Raw genomic sequence first — 19,893 nt, forward strand, 5'->3', positions numbered from 1 at the left:
AAATTTATTTGATGTTCGCTATGTTCACTATGTTCGCTGCACCAGGTGGCCAGACGGATCAGTTTAGTTCGCAGTGTTTGAGAGACTCCTCCCATGGGATTCGAGTGATGATTCCGATGATGATGATGATGATGATGATGATATTCTGCTTGCTCTCACAGTATGTAAACATAAAAAGAAATGGGTTAATGAAGTTTATCTAGAAACAAAATAATTTCAACACGTTCATCATTTGATGAAGCTGTTGCCTGTGAGGACAAAACTAAATGTATGGATAATTTCAGAGTAGATACAACCAAGGTTGATTGCATTCCTTCGAATTCAAGTCCTGCATATCCTGCCTTATATGTTCTTCCGTCGATTTAATCCATAAACATGGAAATTTTTGTAATCCTTTAAGAACTTTAAGAACACCATATGGCATGTGGAGACACAACTGGGACTATGATAACGCTGCATATGTTGGCCTGTTGTTGGTAGTGCTGCAGTTGTCATAAGGATAACCTACCAAAAATTCAATTGAAGGCATTTTATTGGTGATGCGGCTTCCCACTTGTTTTGTGCACGGGGCCATGGAATGTTACAAATGAATTGGGGAATAATAGCTTTATGTCCGTTGATATCTGGGTCATTGGGAACTGTGAGGAGCGATGAGATGAAAATGGAGCATCGATGGAACACAGTGGGGTAAATGGGGTACCCAGTGAAAACCCACTTTGACCCCTGTGGGAATCAAATGTGGATCACCTTGGTGGCAGGTGAATGATTTGACAATTTGACAAGATGCAAGCTATTTCACCAAGTTGTGGGAATGAGCCCAATAAAATGAATTAATGTACATGGTGCTGAATGATGTAGCGAAATTTATGGGTGATCCCTTGGCGTACAGCGATGATATTAACAAAATACGTACAGTTTAGGGCATATGAAATGTACTTTTAAGAAGTAGTAGAACATCAGCTATATAGTCATGTAAAGTTTTATCTTTGCTGCAAATCTTGAAGCTTGTGTATCAGTTTGCATCTGAAGAAGTTGGAAATTTATTTTTAAAATATGATTGTAATGTGCCACTTCTGGTTTGGAATTCGTCACATTTTCTCTACAGTGCCACAGAAGGAGCTACAGTAAACAGAATGATATTTTGTGGCCGCTCTTTTCTTGCAAGTACTTTGCATTATTGATTTACAGGTTTTTCTCCTGCTGTTTGTGTTTTATTTTACTACTAGGCAGCAGGGAAATGTGCAGCAGAGTGCATGAGGGCTGTCAACACTGAGACACACACTAAATTATAAAGTCACACAAATTATGCTCAGAGACATTTAAGGGGGCGATGTAGTCGTGGGACAATCATATCCTTAAATATCATCAAATCTTTAGTTTTTGGAAGATTTGATATTTGAGGAAAGGGATTCCAAGGAAAATATTTGAGAGAGGAAAATTCAGAAATGTAGACATTACCTCATGGTTTAATACTTTTTTTTTACATAAATAAGTTCTAAGGAGTCTTTGTTAAATGTTTAAGTGACTTTCGTATATTCATGAATATTAGGGATTGACCAGTCAAGCTATCTTCGAATACCACTGAATATCTAGTATTTAAATGAATTAAGATTTGAGGGAAAAGATTAAAAGAAGAATATCCAAGGAAATTTAAATTCAAAAATTCAGCTCTGACAATTGTGAAGTTTGCTAGGTCTACTTTGGTTTTTCCTTCTTACCTATCTGATTACAGAATTCCCCATTATGATACACTTGTGATATGCAGTTATTTGGGAAATATAGCTCTTGAAACAGGCATTAAATGGTTTGACTGTTTCAACAATATATTTGTTGGTTTACCATTTCTTGTGCAGTAATTGAATTTTTGATTCTTGAGATAAAGGTTTGGATACAAGGTGTGGAAGCGAGGTACCTACGTTTGAGATTTGGATTCATTATAATTGGTATTTGATCCCAAAGTCAAATAAGGCAGATGGCCTGTGATAAAAATCACTGTCGAAAGGGTGATTTGACACAGGTCGTGTGCAAGACAATGTTACATGTACACGCTAACTAATATAATTCAAAGTACTCGAGCTCATCCTAAAGTGGTGATTATGTTGACGAATGCTGTGTCTGGAGCGCTGACAACCTGCAGGCTGACCAATAGGGCATACGACCCGCCTACGCATCAAAACAAACAGCCCGAGGGCGGTCTTACGAAGGCGCAATGATCCAAGTTTGACATTGATTCTGGTACTGTATAAATTAATCCAACAGCACATGCTTGTTTTGGAATCTCATAATCATACTTCTTTGTGTACTTGAATTTTAAATACTACTTGTTAAAAAAGTATTTAAAGGAAGGACAACATGTCAATATTGTTGTTTGAAATAGAGTTAGCACAATTAAAAAGGAAACTGTTGTCTTGAAAATTGTGTTTTCATCTTACAAATGATACCAATAATGTGTGAAATTTTTCATTAAGCGATTCCTGTTGTTAGTTGAAGAAACTTGAAAATAATTCATTCTCCTAAAAAATTACAATTTTGTTACTCCAAGGTAGAAATTTTTTTTTCTGAAACATGATTGTTTTACAGCTGCAGTCATTTTACTTTGTAACAACATTACTCAAGAGTTTTTGTTTTAAATCTCCTTTTACCATCTCACTTGCCAGCACACATTGGTCAACAAATTATAAGCATGTTCGTTATTTTAGGGGTTACAGTGGTTTGAGTGGCCAGACCAACTCTTCTCCCTCCAAGGTGATCGGGGTTCGATTCCGAGAGTGGTCAACCCCGAACTCTTCGGTTAGGTGAGCCGGTGGATTTTCTGACATTTCTCCAGCTTACCATTTCACCCCACATCTGTTCCTGATTACCTGGATATTGTACAGACATTCATTTCTTCATTCATGCATAATGTAAATAAAATAGGCTCTTAAATTGTAGTGGAAAAAAAGGCACAAATTCTCATACGGTAGAGGTATGATGAAATATTCGAATTGTATTCCAGCTAATGTGAACAACTTAAAATTCTTGCCAGTTTTAACAGTGCGTAAAAATAAGAAACTACTTGAGTGGACTCTGCACGCAGTCTCCACCACGCAAAAATATTTCTCACCAACTTTGGCAGGAAAGAAGTACTAGATTCATAGAAAAATAATTAGATTTTTTTCCCCCCATTGTTTTACACTGTTTAGACACTTTTGCGATTTTGATATGCTGTTATGAATGAACTCTGCTGTCGTCCGGGGTCTCGGGCTCGAGTCCCGGTGTGGCTCCTAGTGGGAAAAGGCGGCTCTTGATATGTATTGTCCGGGTGGGCGCCAGACTAGCTCGGTTCTAGTCGTGAATTTGGGGTCGTGGGTGTATGTGCCCCTGCGTGGCCCACTAGGGCCGGCGGCGGTGTTGCGTGAGATGATGTTTAAATAAGAGACGTGGAGTTGAGGTGGCGGTGTCGTACCTTTTATTCATAGGAGCGAGTCGTACACAATACAACACACTACAGAGGTCCCCGGGGGGGGTTTTACTCGTTATTCCGTGGCGCCGTATTGTTTGTGTTCCGCGTTACGTGGGCCTCGGACGCTGTTACGTCTCATACGTCTCACTGGTTACGCGGGTAACGTAGTTTCGTAACACAAAGGCGGGACACAAAATACACTGAATTAAGGGGGTGCGCACAAGTTACGTGGCACTCGTTACTCGGGTAACGTAAGTTAGTAATACAAAATACGGGACACAAAAATACACTGAATTAAGGGGGCGCGCACAAGTTACGTGGCACTCGTTACTCGGGTAACGTAAGTTAGTAATACAAAATACGGGACACAAAAATACACTGAATTAAGGGGGCGCGCACAAGTTACGTGGCACTCATTACTCGGGTAACGTAAGTTAGTAATACAAAATACGGGACACAAAAATACACTGAATTAAGGGGGCGCGCACAAGTTACGTGGCACTCGTTACTCGGGTAACGTAAGTTAGTAATACAAAATACGGGACACAAAAATACACTGAATTACGGGGTGGACGGTTGGAGACGGCCAACCCCGTATACGAATGTCTCTGCGCGGGTGTTGTGCCCACTGTAGTGAAACACGCACCGCAATTAAGTTTGTCCAAGCTCCCTTGCGGGTTTGTGGTCAGCGCCGTGCGCGTGACCTTAATTAAAGTTCTGTGAGTTGCGGGAGGCGGCCCGTGCCGTATACTGAAGATCAACCCCGCTGACCAAGTGTGGTGCGAGGTGTCTTTAAACTGATGCGGTCGGATTAGGTCCTGGACCGAAAAAAGGGACCGGGTGCTCACGGAGAGGTTAATTAGAAAAAGGGGTCTGTTAATTAGTGACTATTTACCGGACGTTACTTTCGACGAAGACAAAGGCTGTTGCCCCTCCGTGGGACGTAAGTCCGCCCCGGTCCGTGAGCTGCGGTGAACTGCCGATTTGGCATGGCGTCCGAGGGAGGCTCGGCCTCTCTCGCGCCAGGCATGACCACATTACGCTAGACTCCAAACTGGTGTGTCTGGAAGAGACTTTATTGTCGCTAAAATCCTAATTTAATGTTCCAGGAGGAATGGGTACGGTTCTTCTCTTGTCTACTCAGGTTTTCGCGGGTTTGCCTTTAATCGCTGTTCGGCTCGCCTGACTCGGGTGGGCCATGGCCAGGGGTGTGTTCCGTTAGCGGGAGCGTATACTGGCGGGTGCAGGTCGGGCTCTGGGGTGGTCGTCGGCCGGACGACGTCAAACCGCCCCCCCCCCCCCCCCCCTGCGAAGCCCGACCTTGCGCCGCTTATGGTCCCGCTAACATGGGGCCACCCCTAGCTCCGGCCGCTCCATCCCGGCGTGGTTCGCGGCTCAGCGGCTAGTAGGGCCAGCGCACTGGACCAGGTGATCGTGGCTGACTGGGCCAGCGTGCGTGCCGCCCCGGTTGCCGTCGTGGCAGGCGTGCCGGGGGCGGCGTCGTGGCGCCTGTGTGGGGTCAGCGGCTGGTAGGGCCAGCGCACTGGACCTGGTGATCGTGGCCGACTGGGCCAGCGTGCGCGCCGCCCCGGTTGCAGTTGTGGCAGGCGTGCCGGGGGCGGCGTCGTGGCGCCTGTGTGGGGTCAGCGGCTGGTAGGGCCAGCGCACTGGACCTGGTGATCGTGGCCGACTGGGCCAGCGTGCGCGCCGCCCCGGTTGCCGTCGTGGCAGGCGTGCCGGGGGCGGCGTCGTGGTGCCGGTGTGGGGTCAGCGGCTGGTAGGGCCAGCGCACTGGACCTGGTGATCGTGGCCGACTGGGCCAGCGTGTGTGCCGCCCCGGTTGCCGTCGTGGTGCCGGTGTGGGGTCAGCGGCTGGTAGGACCAGCGCACTGGACCTGGTGATCGTGGCCGACTGGGCCAGCGTGCGCGCCGCTTCGGTTGCCGTCGTGGCAGGCGTGCCGGGGGCGGCGTCGTGGCGCCTCCTAGCTCCGGCTACAGCTCCACCCGGGTGGTGCTCGCGGTGGCCGCAGTTGGTAGTGCCCGAGCACCTGTCCTGAGTCGTCCCACGCCGAACATCCGGGGGTCGACTCGTCGAGGTGGCCTTGCGGCTGACCGGCTCTGCGCCCTGGACCCAGGTCGTAGTCGGCTAGGTGAACTGGGGGTCTGTGGGCCCTTCGGGGTCGTTCCGCGGGCTCGTTGGCGGGTTCGCTTGTCCCCGGTCGATGTCCCGGTCCGCGGAGGTCCTCCTTCGGCGGCGGTTGACAGTTCGTGGACTGGTACGGAGTCCGTTCCCGTTCGGGTATGGCGGCTGATGCTGAGGCGGCGATCTCCGGGTCGGTCTCTCCGGGTTGCGTGACGATCGGCGTTGGCCCGTCGTCGTTGCCCGCGTCGGATTTACCTATGCTGTGCGACAGCTCGGCGATCTCCACGGCCTCTGCTTCATCGCCCCGTGGGTAGTATTGCGGTGGGGGGCTCTCGTACACCCCGCTCCCCTCCCAGGGTACCACTGCCGTCTCCCGTGCGTCCTCGTGGACCTCTTCCGGTTCGTCTGGCACGTCGTGGGCGGGGTCGCCCCCGGTGTCCCCCGTGGTCATGCTAAGGGCGTAATCGTCGAGGTACGTGGGCGGGCGCCGCCACCGCCGTGGTCGTGGCCTCGCCTCGTCGTCTGATGCCGTCTCTGCGGGTGATGTCCCGGGCGTGTCCGCGGGTTCGTCTCGGGGCCTGTTGGACGTGGTGTTCGTGAACACCAGGGTGCGGTATGGGCGTGGTTCGGGTCGGCTTCTAGCGGGTGTCGCTTCTGGCAAGCCGTCTTCTTCCTGGACGGCGTCGCTCTCCGGCGTACGGCGTCCGTTTTCGTCTGGAGTGGGGGGTCCTGCGTCTCTGTCTGGGTTCCTCTCCCCAGGTAGGGTGGTGAGTCGGATGTCGTCTCTGTGCACTTTCTTCAGGCGCCGTCCCTCCGTGCGGACTAAGTACGTCGTCCTGCCTAGTCGTCGCCGTACCGTGTATGGCCCGCCCCAGCGCGGGGCCAGTCCCGCGCAATAGTTGCGGGGTGCGGCTGAAAGCGGGTGTAGTCGCGCGAACACCTGATCGCCGACCTGCACGGCGGGTGGAGGATGGTCTGTGGTTGGGGTGATCCGGTTGGCGTATCTCTCCTGCCTGCGTCTTGCCTCGTCGTGCAGAGTCACCCGTCGTTGGTCGCGTTCCTCCGTCGTCTCGTCGGGGTGTGGAGTGCCGTGTGTGGCCCATTCTCCCGGTAAGGGCAGGTTGTGGCCCTGTATCATTTCGGCCGGTGTGCGGCCGGTTGCGGCATTGGTGCGGCGCCGTACACAGAAGAGGGCGTCAGCCACGTGTAGGTCCCACTGCGTGTGGTCCGCCCCCAGCCGGATCCGGAGCTGTGCCTTCAGTTCCTGGTTCCGGCGCTCTGTCGGGTTCGCTCACGGATGGTAGGCGGGCATCGTGTGGTGCTCGATCTGGTGTTCGTCGCACCAGCCCTTCCAATGTCGCCCCAGGAACTGACTGGCGTTGTCCGTCAACACCGACTGGGGGTATCCCCAACGTGACAGGAATTCCCTGGTCAGCAGGCTGATGATGGTAGGTGTGCGCACGTTCCCGCATGGATACGCCTCCGTCCACCGCGTGAAGAGGTCCGTTACGACGAGGAGGAAGCGTTTGCCGCGCGGCGTGCGGGGGTAGGGGCCCATCACGTCCAAGGCTATCGTTTGGAAGGCGGTGGTGGGTTCCCTGGGTCGTTGTTGCTCCTCGCCGTCACGCCGCCTCGCTTTCCTCGCCTGACAGATCTCGCATACGCGCACGTACGTACGTACGTCGTACGTGATGCGGGGCCAGTGGTAGTGTCGGGTGACTTCTCGTCGTGTCTGATCGGTCCCCGGGTGTCCAGCGAGGTCGTGGTCGTGGAAGAACCGAAGGACCGCTTCTCGGGCTTCCGTCGGGACGTAGGTCCTCCAGTCCTCCTGGTGTCCGGGCGTGTGAGTCTGAATCAGGCCGTCTCGCACGCGCCACGCCTCATGTCCGGCGGTCGCTTGCTGGCGGCGTCTTGCCGCGTCTATTGACGTTTCCTGTGCTCGACGTACCCGGTTCTGGACGTCGGCCACGGTGTTGGGTGGGTCTTCGTCCCCGTTCGCGTCGGCCGTGATGCGCGCGCATGCCGAGTCGTGCGATACGTGTCCGTGTGGTGTGTTCGGGGGTAGAATCTCCTCCCAGTCGTCCTCGTCCGTCAGCTCTGTTCGGGTGTCGGGTTCCCGCGACAGTAAATCGGGGAGCTGGTTCTCTGTGCCGGGAACGTGCTCGACGTCGAAGTCGAACGACTGGAGGAATAGCGCCCATCGTATGAGTTTTCCCTTCCGCCCCTGCATCGTACGCAGCCAGGTGAGGCAGCGGTTGTCTGTCCTCAGTGTGAAGCACTTCCCCTCCAGGTGGGGCCGGTACTTTTTCATGGCCCAGACTACGGCTAGGCACTCCTGCTCGTTGCTGTGATACCGGCGTTCGGCCGGTCCGAGCTTTGTGCTAGCGTAGTCGACGACCTCGCGGTCCCCGTTCGGGTCCGTGTGGAAAAGCACCGCGCCCACACCGAGTGCGCTGGCGTCGGTCTGGAGGTAGAGGCGGCGTCCGGGGTCTACTCGTGTGAGGGTGTGACAGCGAGTGAAGGCGGCTTTTATTTCGTCAAAGGCGCGTTGCGCGGGTTCGCCCCAATGGTACCGTGCCCGTGGTGACAGGAGGTCGGTCAGCGGTGCGATGGTACGTGAGAAGTCGGGAATGTACCCCCTGAGCCAGTTCACTAGGCCGATGAACCGTTGGAGTTGCTTCCTCGTCCGCGGTGGTGCCGCTTCAGCGATCTTGCGCAAGTGAACGGGTTGGGGTCGGTTGCCAGCCGCGCTTACTAGGTGGCCCAGGAATACGACCTCCTGGGTCCCTATATGACACTTGTGGTGTGCGGCCGTTAGATGGTGTGTGGCTAAGCGTTCCAGGACCAGCGCCAGGTGTCTGGCGTGGTCCTCCCACGTCTCGGAGAAGACGATCACGTCGTCGAGGTACGCGATCGCGAACCGGCCCAGGTACCCCTCCAACACTTGGGTCATCATTCCCTGGAACGTGGCCGGTGCGCACTTTAGCCCAAAAGGCATGGCGCGAAATTGAAACTTCCGCCCGTCTGGTATCGTGAACGCGGTTTTTCCCCTGTCTTCCGCTCGTATGGGCACTTGCCAATACCCAGCCTTCAGGTCGAGCATACTGAAGACTTTCGCGCGGCCGAGTCCGGCTACGGCGGCGTCGACGCTGATTTGAGGTGGGGGTGAGCTAATCGTGATCGCGTTTAACGGCCGAAAATCGACGCAGAAGCGTAGCGAACCGTCTTTCTTTGGGGCTAACACGACGCAAGCGTTGTAATGACTGTTGGACGGTTCGACTACCCCGTCGTGAAGCATGTCCGCCACCTGCTCCCGGATGGCCCTCTGCTCCCGGAACCCGTAGCCTCTCGGGGGCTCGTGTACTGGGTTGTCGTGGGTGGTCGGGATGTGGTTTTCGGTGATGGTGGTGCGCTTCAGTGGGTCGGCTACCGCGAAGACGTCCTGTCTTTCTGCCAACACGTGTTCAACTGCTGTTCGGTGTTCGTGGGGGACGTTGTGGCGGAACTGGTCTAAGGTTACCTTCTCCCCCTGACTCTCGGGGGTAGTGCCTATGGCGTACACTGTGAGTTGCTCGCGGGTGCCAATGTAAACTCGTCTGGGTTTCATTTCGATTACCGCATCTTGTCTCGCTAACCATGGTTGGCCTAGTACTATCCCTTCGTGTAAGTCCTCTACCACCAGGGCGGTTACTGTGGTGACGTCGTCCCTAATGCGTACCTCGAGTTCGGCTTGCCCCACTGTCGTTCCCGGTTGTGTGCTGGTTGCCAACCGCAGTCCCCGGATGTTCCGTTCCGTGTCTACGGCTTGTCGGACGTAGTCCTCGACTTCCTCCGCGCGGTAACACCGCATGAACGGTTGCAGTTCATTGTGTAGGAGGGTGGTTATGGTTGCGAGCGCGGCGGTTGGTGCGGCGCCGGGGAGCTACTCGGTTGAACAGCTGCATTTTCTTGGCCAGAAACTGTTCAACGGGTTCGCCGTCGCGTTGGCGTTCGCCATAGAACTGCGTAGTGCATTGGACCAGTGCGTGGTCCGTGTCAAATCGGCGGTTGAATGACGTTGCAAACTCCTCCCAGGGCATACGTCTCACTGGTTACGCGGGTAACGTAGTTTCGTAACACAAAGGCGGGACACAAAATACACTGAATTAAAGGGGTGCGCACAAGTTACGTGGCACTCGTTACTCGGGTAACGTAAGTTAGTAATACAAAATACGGGACACAAAAATACACTGAATTAAGGGGGCGCGCACAAGTTACGTGGCACTCGTTACTCGGGTAACGTAAGTTAGTAATACAAAATACGGGACACAAAAATACACTGAATTAAGGGGGCGCGCACAAGTTACGTGGCACTCGTTACTCGGGTAACGTAAGTTAGTAATACAAAATACGGGACACAAAAATACACTGAATTAAGGGGTGGACGGTTGGAGACGGCCAACCCTGTATACGAATGTCTCTGTGCGGGTGTTGTGCCCACTGTAGTGAAACACGCACCGCAATTAAGTTTGTCCAAGCTCCCTTGCGGGTTTGTGGTCAGCGCCGTGCGTGTGACCTTAATTAAAGTTCTGTGAGTTGCGGGAGGCGGCCCGTGCCGTATACTGAAGATCAACCCCGCTGACCAAGTGTGGTGCGGGGTGTCTTTAAACTGATGTGGTCGGATTAGGTCCTGGACCGAAAAAAGGGACCGGGTGCTCACGGAGAGGTTAATTAGAAAAAGGGGTCTGTTAATTAGTGACTATATTTACTGGACGTTACTTTCGACGAAGACAAAGGCTGTTGCCCCTCCGTGGGACGTAGGTCCGCCCCGGTCCGTGAGCTGAGGTGAACTGCCGAACTGGCATGGCGTCCGAGGGAGGCTCGGCCTCTCTCGCGCCAGGCGTGACCTCATTACGCTAGACTCCAAACGGGTGTGTCTGGAAGAGACTTTATTTTCGCTAAAATCCTAATTTAATGTTCCAGGAGGAATGGGTACGGTTCTTCTCTTGTCTACTCAGGTTTTCGCGGGTTTGCCTTTAATCGCTGTTCGGCTCGCCTGACTCGGGTGGGCCATGGCCAGGGGTGTGTTCCGTTAGCGGGAGCGTATACTGGCGGGTGCAGGTCGGGCTCTGGGGTGGTCGTCGGCCGGACGACGTCAACTCAAAATGAAAAGCCACTTAACCAACAAGAAATATGAAAAAAAAAAAATGCTGAACTTCACTTAGGTGTGGTAAACGTTACGTGATTAGGGCATGGTCTCCACAAGGGTGGGGCTGGGTGGACCCCTGAGTCCAGGCCCCGGGACCAGCTCCGGTTTGGCAAACTAGAAAAACCTATTCAATATATTATAAATAAAGCTTAGTTTGGACTTATACAATAGTAACCATAATTATACCCCGTATTTTCAGGTTAAATAACATTCTAAAAAGAGTGTTGGTAAGAAATAACCGTGCAATTATAATTTAGCACGTGACTCTAAAATAAGGGAGGGGGATCCCGGGTCCAGGGCCCGTAGTCGAATGTGGGGGCCTTGGGTTAGGGCATGTGGACCCAACTCCAGAGACTACCCCTGGGTCTTGACGTGGCTAGGCTCGACCTCCCTACAAGGTGTTAGCTATCGGTAGAGACCTGCAAAATTCGCGGATTCATTCGGTGATAGGCTAGAATTCAAACACATATACCTCTTAGATAATTTTGCTATTGGCTTACTGTTCATCTGGACGAATATCAACCAGTTATAAACCCTCAACCAAAGAAGGATCGAATCACAGACAAACCAGCTGAGACGACTTACAAGTCGGCAGCCAATGAACTTGCGTTATTTGCCCGAGTGTACAGGGGTATGTGCAGTCCATCCTGAAGGCCATCGAAACCGCGAATTTTGCAGGTCTCTAGCTATTGGGCTCTCTAGGCGTCGCACACACATCAGAGTCTAAGCTGTCGGACACGCGGTTGTACGGACGAATACTCACAAGTCTGTGGAAGGTATTTTAATCACGTCGAGTGGTACGTTGTAGATTAACAGTTACACAAAAAAAGAAAGAAATGAGAGTCGTTACGTATAATACTGCAAAATTGCCAACGGCAAAATAATCAGTTCATGTGCGGACCAGGACATCTCGTGGCCTGGCCTCGAAAGTAAAGTCATGCAGTTTTAGTATCAAATGCTCGGTAACAACTTAAATATTTACGCTAAACAGTTGCTTATCACCTGGAGCAGGCCTCGAAGAAAAGATAAAAAGGTTTAAAAATATTTAATGCTCGGCGGATGCTATGAGATCAGTTAAGGAAAAAGTTGAAGTCGACGAGGTGCGTTGAGAGCGTCCTACCTCTCTCTCTCTCTCTCTCTCTCTCTCTCTCTCTCTCTCTCTCTCTCACTCTCACTCTCACTCTTCCCCCCCCCCCCCCCCAGTTCAGCGAACGGAAGAGACTGGTGGAGGCCAGGGTGTCATGGCCGCAGGAACAGTTAAACTACCGTTAGGTCACTTTATAGTTACCTGATAACATATTTAACACAGCAAATCATCTTAAAAACTCTTAATGTCCTCTATCTCTGTCTTCATAGCATTCGTCATCTCCTCTTGGCAGTTATCAATTTTACTATTCATTTCTTCCTAGCCACTCTTCATTTCCTCCAGATCATTCTTCATTTCGGCCAAGAATTCCATGGCATTCTTTAACTCGGTTCTTCATATATTGATCTACAAAAATGGATTACAGAAAAAAAAAGTATTAATGTAAAAAAAATCTAAAATGTTTTCTGAAATAAAATTGGGTTATATCCAGCAGATAATTATTAACAACCAGTAAGTAAATATGTAAATGTAGGACAAAATATTAATAAAGTAATAAATACATTTCAATATCCTATTAAAATTTATAGTATCCTAAAATTGAAGAACAAAATGATGTTTCTATAAATGTATATTCTATTGATGGCAATAATGTACAGCCATTAAGAATATATATATAAAAAAACAAGCACATAAAGTTACTTTATTTCAAAGACGAAGAAATATGTCACTATTATTGGATAAAAGATTGATCAAGATTGGTTTCATCCCAAAAAGATAATCAGAAAAGAAAAAAAAAACTTATATTTGTAATATGTGTCTTCTATTTTTTCTCCCAAGAAAAATCAGATAATCATATAGTTTATTGTTCTAAAAACGAATCAGTAAAGGTTGTGATGCCAAAAAAATGATAAATTTCAATAATATTAAACACACGATAAAAGTTCAATTTACAATTGTAGCAGATTTTGAATAATGTTAAAGAAAATATCAACTACTTAACAAAATCCTGATATGCCATATGCAATGAAATATCAAAAACCATGAGGTGTCCGGTTTTTATTATATTATGTAAAGTTATGGAGATTATAATGTTACGATTTATGAGGGGAGAAAACTGGGTTCGTAAGGGATAGCCCAACTAATTAGTACAGGTTTACTTATTATTAATGTCTACACTATAAATTTAATTACTGCACTCAAGATTTCTGTCCACGACAATTAGTCTTCTACTGATCATTGAAACATTAACACTGTCCACTGGAGCTTGGCTCGACAGTGGCTCGCTCTTCTGTCCGCTTCCTTCGCACACTCAGCCACACCGCGCCGCAGTGCAGTCCTCAACTATCGCTCGCCAGGCCTTCTCGCAGGTGTCGCCTCCCGATAGGTCCGGTTCGCTCAGCAAGGACCACTTGCCCTCTTCACCTCTCGCTGATCGCACGGGTATCGCCAGTATCACTCCCTGAGGGGGAGACTCTCTCCCCTACTATCAGAACTCTCCAAACTCCCGCGCAGGCCGCCGTCATCACTTATATACCCGTGGCATCGTTCTCGAAGGGATGAGAGTGTCTGTGACGTGTCGCGTCATCCTGGACCAACCCCACGCCCGAAACATCCAGAAGAGCAACGCTTATTCACGCCACTCCTCGCGGCGGCCTCCATAATCCCGGTATTCCCAGGCCTCTAGAGGTGACAATAGCCCGAGGCGGGACGGTGCGCGGGAAGCGGAAGGGGTGGATAGCGAGGGCCCTTGTAATCCGGCCAGGTACGCGTGGCATGTCTTACGTCAGTGGACGGTGCGTGACGTCAGTGGCCGTGTGTGGCCGCCAGCCCGCTCTGAAACTGATGCGCATCGCGGTCTTGTTTCTCGTGTTTGTAACAATAAGGAAAAAAAAAATGTTACATATCAAATTCCAAATGAAAATAAAATATTTGTAAAAATTATAAAAAATTAAGTAGAAAAAATTGGTGTAATATATTCAAAAATTGAACTAATGCATACACTCACAAAAGAAAAACAAGCATTATATAATGATTCTAAAAATTGTACTGTTTAGACATATGAATATAATAAAGACAATAAAACATATGTCATAATAATAATTTAACTGGAAAATTCATTAATTCAGGAAGGTGCCCGCAGTCTCCGAAGAGTCGGTAGCAGGAAGGTAGATGCCTGCGGTCTTCGAAGAGTCGGTAGCATGAAGGAAGATGCCGGCGGTCTCCGAAGAGTCGGTAGCAGGGAGGAAGATGCCTGCGGTCTCCGAAGAGTCGGTAGCAGAAAGGAAGGTGCCAGCTATCTCCGAAGAGGCGCTAGCAAGAGGGAAGGTGGCCGTGGCCTCCGAAGATTCGCTTGCAGGAAGGAAGATGCCTGCGGTCTCCGAAGAGTCGGTAGCAGGAAGGAAGATGCCAGCTATCTCCGAAGAGGCGCTAGCAAGAGGGAAGGTGCCCGTGACCTACGAAGATTCGCTTGCAGGAAGGAAGATGCCCGCGGTCTCCGAAGAGGCGCTAGCAAGAGGGAAGGTGCCCATGGCCTACGAAGATTCGCTAGCAGGAAGGAAGGTGCCTGCAATCTTCGAAGAGTCGGTAGCAGGAAGGAAGGTGCCAGCTATCTCCGAAGAGGCGCTAGCAAGAGGGAAGGTGCCTGTGGCCTCCGAAGATTCGCTAGCAAGAAGGAAGATGCCCGCTGTCTCCGAAGAGTCAGTAGCAGGAAGGAAGGTGCCAGCTATCTCCGAAGAGGCGCTAGCAAGAGGGAAGGTGCCCGTGGCTTCCGAAGATTCGCTAGTAGGAAGGAAGGTGCCTGCAATCTTCGAATAGTCGGTAGCAGGAAGGAGGATACACGCGGTCTCAGAAGAGTCGGTAGCAGGAGAGAAGGGTCATAGGTCTTTCCCTAATGTGTTGAAGCTTTGGCCGAGTCCAAAATGGTGGCGATGACAATACCATATGCAAAGTTATAATGAACATAGATTGTTTTGAATATATTAAAATTTCATGTTTCCTACTAATAACAAGTTTAAGGCGTCAAAAGCTAATGGGAAAAATAATTTAACAATTGAACTTAAGCTTTAATTACTCTTAGCACTTACAAACGAACGAAGCAAGTATGGAAATCGATCGAATCAACAAATATAATAATGATAAATTTTGAATGATTTTGGGATTATTTTTTTCCAAATTTTTGGTTAAATTTACAGATTTTCAAGATGGTGACCAAATTGACCTCATCTGGTAGATGGATAATTTAAGCCCTTTTGGGGACATTTCGTCATATTTAATTAAATGAATGCCAATTTTACCATGCAGTTTGTTAAACGTTGTTTAGCCAAGGGTAGTTTAAAGTTACCTGACTTTTTTAAACTTCTCTTAAACATTTTCACTTCATCACACATTTCTTGCGTTTCGCTAACTTCGAGCAGCTAAACAAAGTTTAACTTTATTAAAGTTCGTTAGAAATTCAATAACAAGCAGTGGCCATTCTATTTTGTTCGTTTTTGGGTCATAGCATGTTAAGTTTGTAAACAAATACAGTTCATTAAGAGTGAAAAGTATTTAAATTAAAATTTGTTATATTATTTACAATTATTATTTATGTTCATAGAAACTAGAGTTATATATTAAGTAGGATAAATTGTAAAATATATGGTTTTCAATAAATATGTAGCTCATTATTCGTAGTAATTAAATATGTTAGAGATGAAAAATACGAACGAGATATTCATCTCATAAAGAATGCCAAGCATTTTGTATTTATATTTTTGGAATAATTGTCTTACATTTAAACATAATTAGGAAGTAAACATCGTTGGTCTATAATAGTTCGGGCAAATACGTTTGAGTCAATTGCTGAAATTGATCAAATCAGTCATTATACTAATAGGTTTTATTATTATTATTGGAATTTTGTTTCGAATTTTTAGGTTAATAAACGATTTTCGATGTGGTGGGAAAAATGACTGACGAGATGGGGAATACTAAGAAAGTCTGGTGATTGGCACAACTGTACTCAAGAAGATAAAAATTAAACCAATATTATAGCGCGAACTCTAGCAGACGAAAACAAAATTGTAGATCCAAAATGGCCCTCATGACATCATACTGGTTGGTATAATATATATTCTTGGCTATGATTAGTGGGGGGTCAGTCTTCTGGTAGCCTCCATGGAGGAAGGAACCATTAAAAATTTGTTCCTTCACCAGGTTTGAACCGAGGACTGTAAGGTCCATAAATTAAAATTGTAAAAAAAATACTATTTTATATAAATCTTATTTTTAAAATTAATTTGGATAATAATTATAATTTTTCAATATGGTGTACGTGGGGACATAATTCAAAATAGTGAAGTCTAAAATGGCTTAGAGTAGTAGAAAACAAAATGGTTGAAAAATCTCGAAAACAAAATAATGACTGTGACATCACAATTAAATTGGAAAATGTTCTAGAATTGAATATAGTGACTGTGACAATCAAAAATGGCGGAGAGTTATCGAAAATAAAATGGCGGCTATGAGGATATCATACAAGATGGCAGAATCCAAATTGGTAGAATTTTATAGAATTCAAATGGGTTCTGTAACATCAGAATCCAAGATGGCGAAAAGGTTCAAGTCCAAGATCAGAAGGTAAAGGTCAAAGGTCCCCAGCAGCTTACGGGCAACTGGTAAATGAAAATTTTAAGCCACTTTGGGGACATTTAGTTCTTTTAAAGGCAAAAACACTTTGAGGAGTTTAGAAAATTTTAATTTTCTTAATTTTTCATGGAAAATTTTCGCTCAAAAATGAAAATGTTTAATTTTCACTTTTTTTTAATTAGATTTTTGGTGAAAAATATTTCATCCAAAAGAAATTTTGATTCAATTTTGACAAATTTCGAGTTAATTTTGGCAAATGATTGGGAAATGTTGGAGGTCATGTTCATCCAAGATGGCTGTTGGCCGCCGGCGTCAAGGTCATTCAAGATGACCACCGGCATCAAGGTCATCCAATATGGCCTCCATGATGTCACAATCCAAAATGGCGGACACCCGGCTCCAGCTCCTCGACTGACACCAGGCGCAGGATGGCCATTTTTATACTACTTATGTAGAGCGAGGTTCGGCGAGCGTGTGCCCGTTCAGGCGTCATGCGAGAACACGTCTCATAGTCTCATATCTACAAGCTGTATATAGATGCGCACATGAAACAAGATCAAACTTGCACGTGAACCACTAGATGTGGTTGTATCTGTGAGCCGTGGCCCAGAGAGTTCTTTAGGCCCATCGCGCGAGAAAATTCGTGGTTTATTTCTTAGAATAACTTGAATAAACATCCGCTTTATATATATATTATATACATATATATTCGTGTTATTTAGGAATCAATGCTTTCCACGTTAGTATAATCAAAAAAAATATTGAATCACTAGCTAAGTAATTATGCTGGTGCTCCGTATTTCAAATTTCAAAGGTTGGTTAAAATTGTTCATAAATCGATTCAAATGACGCTAGGTGCTTGATATTAGTTCTTAATTCTCCGGGCTCAAGCAAAAAGAATTATGGAAATTTAGTTCACACGAAGAAAAAGTTGTCACTCTAACCCTGGCAACAGAACTCGGGTCGCCTTTGTAGCAGGCTGTGCTACTGATCGTGGACTGGTGTGTGTGTTTGTTGAAGGGAGGGGGTAAGTGATAGGTGACGGCGAATCGGTGGGTTTTATCGGGGTACTTTCGATTCCTCCACCAGTGAATACCGTCGCTGTTCTTTCTTAATGTCCCACCCCTAGTCCATCGGTCTCTTAATGACTTTGATTTCGACCGGACGTTAGAACATTATTAATTAGTAGAGACCTGTAGAATTCGCGATTTCAAATCCCTAAAGGATAGACTCCATGATCCTCTATGCACTCGTGCAAATTACATCTGCTGATTGGTTACCGACTCGTAACACCTGTTGACTGGAATGATCGTGATTCGCTAATTCTTCTGTTGAAGATTTTTCATTGGCCCAGAGTCCTTCCGATAAACTGTGGCCCAATCACTGAAGCAAAATAATGTCGAAAGTATTTGGACTCTATCCTATCGCGAAATGAATACGCGAATTTTACAGGTCTCTATTAATTAGTTGATTGTTAATTACATCCTACCCCTCCCACTACTGAGCGTATGCAATATTGGGTCATGGGAGGGCAGCGGCCTGTGCAATCATTTGAAGAAAAAAAAATAGAAACGTGTGCTTTAAAAAAAAACTTTCTTTAACAAGGGGTTTTGACAGTTACAATATCGTTCACAACATGCTGTTCTTCCTGTGTGGTTTGTAGTTCCGAATGTTGTAAAAGATCACCCTGCATCATCCAGAATAACATACTGTCTCGACAGAGATCTCGCATATGGGGGATATATCCCTCTACCCCCTTAATCCACCACTGTCTTCACGTTTATGTCATGTAGCTTGTCTCGAATTTGACAGTTCTCTTAAGTAAGTATTGCTGGTGGTACCCATATTCCAACTGTCTCTTGCAAAGCATCACGTACAATCATACGAAGTTGTTAAACACTGTTGACATAATATATATTCTTGGCTATGTTTAGAGCCACGGAATTTTCGCGCATTAATTTAGTCGCAAGCTAGAATGCAAACCTCCACACTGTCGCACTGTGTTCATGATTGGACCGCAGTTATCTGGACACGCCCCTCTACGACCGTGAGCCAACGATGCCCAGCTAGGAGAGAAGTAAGCGAATCATGTAGTGCCAAATAACAAGGATAAAAATGTTCTCGCTAAGAAATCAACCAATGGGAAAGTAAACATGGGTCGAGCACACCTATAACTTTGAATTCTATTCTGAGGCCAGAGGAATCCGCGAAATTTCCGGGACTCTATCTATGTTTGGTGGGGGGTCAGTCTTCTGGTAGCCTCCACGAAGGAAGGGACCTTCAGAATATACGTAGAAAATTGGTAGATACTACTGATTTTTATAACTGTCAAATTTGAGACAAGTTACTCGACACAGACTATATGAATTTTTGGCAGACAGTGCCGGCAAGTACACCGTCATAAACTACAGTACATTTGCGGACTTTTTTCAACGGGGAATGCACGTAAAGTAAACGCATGTTTGTTCGTAGCTCCAGATTACTGAATCTTCGAAGAAAGTGCGATGGATTCCGACTTCCCAGTTATGTTTTTCTTTTGTAAACAGGGTAAACAGGCGCGTGGAAGGAAAATGACTCTTTTCGCTGCACACTTCAAAAGTGTTTGGAAGTTCTGCTAATGCTCCAAGATTATGCTTGTGATTTTACGTTCGGAAGAAGTAAACTCATTTATCGGTAAATTTGCAAAGATATGCGCAAATCTGTTAAGATACCAGTAAATTTGCTACGATTCAAGTAAATTTATGGAGATACCGGCAAATTTGCAAAAAAAATACCAGTAAATTTGCGCAGATGCCAGTATATATACCAATAAATTTACGAGGATAGTACCAGTAAATTTACGAAGATGCATATAAATTTGTTGATATACCAGTAAATTCACACCGTTTCAAGTAAATTTAATAAGATGCCAGTGAATGTACAAATGTATATTTAATATACAATTGTATGTATATTTATGTATATTAAATATACAATTTTTTTCCCGATTACACCCAGTAAATTTACGAAGATACAAGTAATTTTACTGATATTCCAGTGATTTTTACGAATATAAAAGTAAAATTTCATAACATTTACGTGTACACCGGTAAATTTACTAATAGGCCAGAAATTCCGCGAAGATGCCAGTAAATTTACGAGGATGCAATTTTTTTTTAACGAGCACGCCAGTGAATTTACGGAGATACAGATAAATTTACCAATAGGTAGAGACCTGCAAAATTCGCGGTTTCGATGGCATTCAGGATATACTGCACATACCCCTGTACACGTGGGCAAATAACGCAAGTTCATTGGCTGCCGACTTGTAAGTCGTCTCAGCTGGTTTGTCTGTGATTCGATCCTTCTTTGGTTGAGGGTTTATAACTGGTTGAGATTCGTCCAGAAGAACAGTAAGCCAATAGCAA

Source organism: Bacillus rossius, chromosome 2, assembly GCF_032445375.1.
Source record: "Bacillus rossius redtenbacheri isolate Brsri chromosome 2, Brsri_v3, whole genome shotgun sequence".
NCBI lineage: Eukaryota > Metazoa > Arthropoda > Insecta > Phasmatodea > Bacillidae > Bacillus > Bacillus rossius.